Genomic DNA, 6,463 nt, shown 5'->3' with positions numbered 1-6,463 from the left:
CTTGGAGGGCTCCAACCCTATATTTGGTTTAGGCTCCGACTTGGTTTCTTGAGGACTCTGATCCTCTAGGGCTCCAACCTCTTGGGCCCCAACCTTTGCTTTACTTCATTAAGATATATTTGGTTATACTTCACGGTTCCCAATGTCTTCTTCAATGAGCCTTGTCAATCTTCAGCTTCAACAATGCCGTTGATCTCCAAACCACTTAGTTCATCAATGACAACTTTGATCTCTTAAAAGGTGTCACTGCTGCTCTTCATCGTACTCAAAAAATTTCCAAGGTCAGCTCATGATGACTTCAGCAATGCATCACGATCTCCAAGGGTGCCTTCAAAATGTTAGCCCCAAGATATGTCTTCACAAAGCTTCAACAAATTCAATTAGTCTTCAGGATTAGCTTCAAGAGGTCTTCAAAAGTTGCTTAAGATATTTTTACAAGGCTGCTCCAAATATGTCTTTCATAATTATGCACACTGGACTTCAAGTGGTCTTCAATGATGCTCTAAATGGGTCTTCAAAAGCTCTTCAATCAAGTCTTCACTCTTCTATAACAATATTGCTTCAGGGGTTTGCTTTAAAGACTTCAAAGAGACTCTTCAAGGAGTGTCAACGATCAGCTTGATGTCGACACTGCTCAAAATATCTTCTCAAGATCAATGATTGAGTTCTAGCAAGAAGTTGAGATTATGATTTTGTACTGCCCCAAGATCTGCAATAAGAATGATCTGGAATGAGATCTTTCCAAGGTCTGAATATCATCAAATAGTACTGGAGCTTGTAACAGATCAAAACATAAAATAAGTCCGTTCTTTGAATTTATACCAAAACAATTCTTTACTGGTTAGTACGGTGGACTAGAACATATTTAAATATAACACCAGAACAGGTCTACCAATAATCTTTACAAGGTCTGCAATAGGACCACAAAAGATCTGAAAAATAGTGACAACTCTGAGACACCTGTAATCTGGTCTGAATTCTGAAGCACTTGTAGACAGGTCCAAGCTCCTTATTCCTCCACAAATCCACAAATGAGTGCCACTACAGGACTGAATATGATATCACGCCTGAGATCTGTTTCTTTGAAGACTATCTTGAGATGACCTGTTTCTAAGGTGTCACAAAACAACAGAGAAAACTTGTATCAAAGTGCCACAAAAATTTGCTAAAGTGTAATTGTGACCAAGGCCGAAAATATCAGTATAACTTTCTACAAACTTCGTCCTTCTGCTTCAGATCCTAGTTCTGAGTTTTCTTCACCAAAATTGGATGGTTAAAATGAGGTATGAAATCCTTATATATAGTGATTTTCGCACAACAAAATGAAAAGACACGTCCTTGTTTGGAGGCTGACTTGTGTCATTGAGAATAGGTTGGCTCAATGTCCAGAATAATATCCTTAACTTAAAAAATTTATATCTCCCAAACTATTTGGAGTTTCGGGCCAAGTAAGAGCTCATTGGAAAGACAAAATTATGCTCTAAAAGATTGTAGATGTATCATATTGAGAGGTTGGCTCTAAGGTAGTGAAAAAACAATTTTTAATGACTGGTCATCAATTAGTGCAGAATTGGAGGTAGGACAGAATGGCTTCATGGAGAGTAAGGCCATTTGGGTTCTTCATTGTTATAGGGTCATAATGTCATCATGATATGCTTCATCCATGTCATCTTGATATGTCATAGTGTCATCATGTAGTGCAGTGATATGACATAGGCAACTTCATCATTAGGAAAGTTCCAAGATAGTAAGATAGTCTTCCAACCATCAAATGAGATCTTCCATGTCATCATTTAATCTTCCAACCTTCATTAAGTACCATTATTAAGTGTGGTCATTCAAGCGTATGACATCATCAAAAGTATGGCTTCATCAAGTATAATCCTTCACATCACGAGGTTGTATATTGGCACTTAGGATCTAGATCGTCAATCAAGGCACATGAGTAGCATTTGGCAACATCATAGTTAATTCAAGTACTTCTTAGGGCTTCCTTCCTTAGTGGTTTGACTTCTTTGTGACCTGACATCTTCATTGATGTTATCCTAGTAACCCAACCACCAAGAGTCATGGTATCATCGTCTGGAACCAGGCATCTCAAGAATATTGACATCTCAGTCAATGCCATATTGACATCAATGACAACCTTGATTAACAATCTCCCCCTTTGTCATTGATGACAATATTCTTGCCCTTCCAACATTCTCTCACCTTTAACATCAATGGTAAACGGGATGCCTAAGTACTCCCCCTGTCAAGCTACTTCTTTTCTTCATGAATAATAGTTCTTCATAGGTATGTTACTCTCCCTATCATGGTACTCTTCCTTCTGGCAATGTGGTCCATGATAGACGTGTTTACATTTCTTCATGTGATGAACCAACTCTTCCTATCTGCATGAACTCCTCTACCTCAAGAAATATTACTTGCTTAGTGATCAAATGGAAGAGATTCTCAACAATAGTCCATCAGATGAGTAAGGGATCATGTTCTTCAATGGAGTTACTCCCAATAGATGATCTATCAAGAGATGATTATCCATGTGTGACTCATTAAGGGTTTCATAGGGCTCTTCACGGATAGCTTCCCAAGAATATTCAAGAATCACAAGCTCCCCCTAACAATATGCATGGTCTCCTTTTTTCGCAGAATTTCACCATCAAAACTTGAGATATCACATCTTGATATCTTCATCAAATCAACAACATGTGTTGTTGGTTAGAGTGTCCAAGAGATTTTCGGATCCAATTTGCTTCTTTCACCATATTTGTGTAACATTCTTTTCTAGCTCAGTGGTCATGATTCTAGGTTGTGTAGGAACCCAATTCAAGTTACAATCACATGCCATATGTCCAATGTTATGGCAATTGAAGCACTCTATCTTGTTTATGAATGAGTAATCATGACTTCTTCTTGCAAAATTGCTTCTAGGAGATTGATGGGGACCATTATATTTGTCTTTGTGATATGACCTACAATCTTTTGCCATGTGCCCAAAATTTGTACAAGAATAGCAATAACCAAGAAATATACTTTGGTACCTGGGAGATGAAGATTTCCTTGATGTATTTCTAAAGTCTTTTTGCCTTGGGATTCTTTGATGCTATTCATTGCCTTTTGTATTCTTAACACCATCTACAAGTCTCCTTGGAGTAGGATTTCTTCCATAGTTGTCTTGACTCTTCTCCTTGCCTTTGCTGGAATTGGGAGCATCAACATTTCTTTCTGGCTTCCTCTCGTCCTTGTTGTTTGAAGCATTATCATTCTTGCTTCAGGATTCACCTACATAGCCAAGACTTGATTTATAAAGATGAGATCTTTGATGACTTAGGATGTCATCTAGGATTTGAGAGCTCTTTAGGCTCTTGTTCAGATGATCAACTTCCTTTTTAAGGATATCAATTTCTTCTTTCATTTTCTTGCATTCTTCATCCTTCTTTGATAGATTGATCTCTATTTATTCCTTCGTCTTGGTTGCTTCACATGATTGGGCCTTAAGTGAGGTGATTTCTGATCTTAATTTGGTGATGTCATTGCCCTTTTCTTCTAGTTGGCATGTCATTTTGTTTCTTTCCTTTTTTGCTTCATCGACTTGTCCTTCTATGAGTGCCAAGGCTTCTATCACCTTCTCAACTCCTTGTGCTTGTTTGCCTGCTTTTTCTTGTTGAGATCTAAGGGAGGAGACCTCTTCCTTGTATTGACCAATCTCTACTTCAAGTTTGTTTAAACTCTTGAGTATGAATACAATCAATGTGAACCAAGTGCATAAACTCAACAAGTAGAAGGAAAATAAAGTATGTGAGGAGAGTCCCTGCAACAACGACCATCGGTGCAAAAAGAAGAAAACTGATGTGACACTTGTGAAAGGAAAATACAACTTAGAACAACACTTCTACAAGCTAAATTAAGTTGAAACTTCAGCAACCATGAAGATAAATAACCAAAACAACACTCACACAAGCGAAACGACAGAAAAAGTGGCAAAAGACGATAAAAATGAAACTCACTCAGAAAAGCGACGATGACCGCACCGAAGGTTGCTTGATCTCCTCAAGAATGCTCTATCTCCAAGATCAAATGTGAAAATGAGCTCTAGAGGCATCTATTAAATAGATTTGAGCGAATTAGGGTTTATAACACGCATGCCTAAAATCAAGGAAAAAGTGACACTTGGCAGAAGTTTCTAAAAATAATGAGTATGTTTCCTTCAGGATACTAATAATGGATCCCTATTTTTTAGGGATGCTTTTTCACTTTTTAGATTTTTTGCTTTTTTTCTTTTCCGTTGAAATTTTCCATGCACACTGCCGGGAAATATTACACAATTCTAGGAGATTGGGAAACTTTTTGGCTCAGTGCACTGCACAGTTTCTGAGCCCAGTGAGGGATTACACAATTTCTAGGCTCAATGATGGGATAACTTCCATGAATGTGCAATTTCTGAGCTCAAGGATGACTGCTAGTTTGAAATGTGCAATTCCAATCATCAAGGCTGCTTGCCCTCAAGGATTGTGCAGTTTCTGGAGGCAAGCCCGAAACTCCTGTAAGACCAAGTCGGGAGATTAGCTTGTGAGTTAGATAGGTCAATTAAGTGTAAAATGAGTAAACACAAGCACAAATGAAAAATATAAGTCTTAGTCAAAACATGAATACTTAAGGACAACACAAGGTAAGCTCTTATGGATAGGAAGGAAGGCTCCAAAATTGAAGCATAGGCAAAATTTTGGAGGGTGGTTGTAGCCGCTACACTACCACCCTATCGCTTTAAAGTGTTCTCAGTATCTATCCTAAAAGGGACTCCCATCTTCGCCTTACACTACCTTTCCACCCTTAAGATAGAAGAAAAATAATAATATTGATCACTAGCGATCACTTGATCATTGTACAATACAATCACTGCTTTGATCACTGCTATTATAAAAAATTCTCAAGACTTCCCCTGAAGCTAGAAATACCATTGTTTTACGAACATATCACTATGTGTTGTCCCATAAACAATACTATATGCAAGTCTCATGCCTTAAACCCTAGCAATATCAATGTAGCAACAAAACTATAACATAAGGATCATCTTACTCATGGCATCAACATATAACCGTAGAAACTCTTCTCTGCGTCTTCTCAACATGTGGACTTTCAACCCCAACAAATTTGTGCTCTCCACTTCACTCAACAATACCTCGTGCTAAAACCCCTAACAAAGCAATAAGAAAAAACAAGGTATATTCCAATAAATTGACATATTCTGGCACTGTCACTGCACCATAACATTGATGCATATTATATTCAACCCCTAAGACCAACTAGCATTTCTTAACATATACAATAAACCCTGAAAATCAATATATAATATTTGAGTGGCTACAAAAGTAGTCATGCATTCGACTTTTGTATACACTGTCTTAAAAGCCTCTGGCCATAATAATGCCTTCACACATACATCAATACACTAACTTGACATACATTATAAACAAAGATATACAAAGGCAATAAGATCCTCATCACACGTTCATCAAACCTCTAATCAATGCAACAACAATTTTTTACAGGAGTTTTGTCCCTCAACACATTCTTCTTCGTTAGCAACAAAATGTTCAAGCATTAGGATCACATTATCAACATCAGAGTTGAGTTATGTCCTTTGCTCCTGTCATATGATGTATTCCAACAATATGAAACATTCAAATATCATCTTAAGCACCAATGATCAGAACCACAATGAACTACTCTAAGACCCATCAATTCACACCTCCCTGTAAAATAACTTTCGGATTTTAACGGCAAGTTATACCTAACAACTGTTTTGCCTTGAAGTTACCTTCTTCTGCCATTGATATGTCCTTTGAGAAGCTACTTTTCTGCCGTTTTTCTTGTTGCCAATGATGTGCCTCTGATCAACAAAAATGCTCTTGAAATTTCATTTAAGGAGGTCTTTACTCAATCCTTAATACTCTCCTTTTCGTGGATCTAGATCAATGCTAGAAACAATTCTTGAGCATTCTTAGAATTTGGTCCAGGTAATAGGGCTTAAGCAGACCTTTGACGTGAAGTCAACTTGGGCTTATTTGAGCTCCTTTAGCAGCACATTTGATGTTCTGATGAGAACAACATTTCGCCTCTTTAATTGGACCGATAACAAACTACAAACAACCGAGAATTATCAAAGGAAAATCATCTCGAATGTAACTTCAAATGCTGCCTCAGACAAGCCTTCAACCGAGATGAAGTCTTGCTACAAGAGAGCTGAGATTCTACTTTCTTCAAGGCCGAACACACGTTCAAAACACTACCTATAAATAGTCTTCGACTGAAGCGAGAGTGATTGCTGTAACATACCTCAAAGGAATAAAAATATGATCCTTATAAGAACCTAACATAGCGGAAATAATGATGATGAAATCATTGAAGGCCTTTTCCTTAGAGCAGATGAGATTATTAATTCAATGAAAAATATTGGTGACGA

The sequence above is a fragment of the Pinus tabuliformis genome, chromosome 4_1 (assembly GCF_031772625.1).
Source record: "Pinus tabuliformis cultivar Carrire ecotype Pingquan chromosome 4_1, CPIR1, whole genome shotgun sequence".
NCBI lineage: Eukaryota > Viridiplantae > Streptophyta > Pinopsida > Pinales > Pinaceae > Pinus > Pinus tabuliformis.
This window is presented reverse-complemented; position numbering follows the sequence as displayed.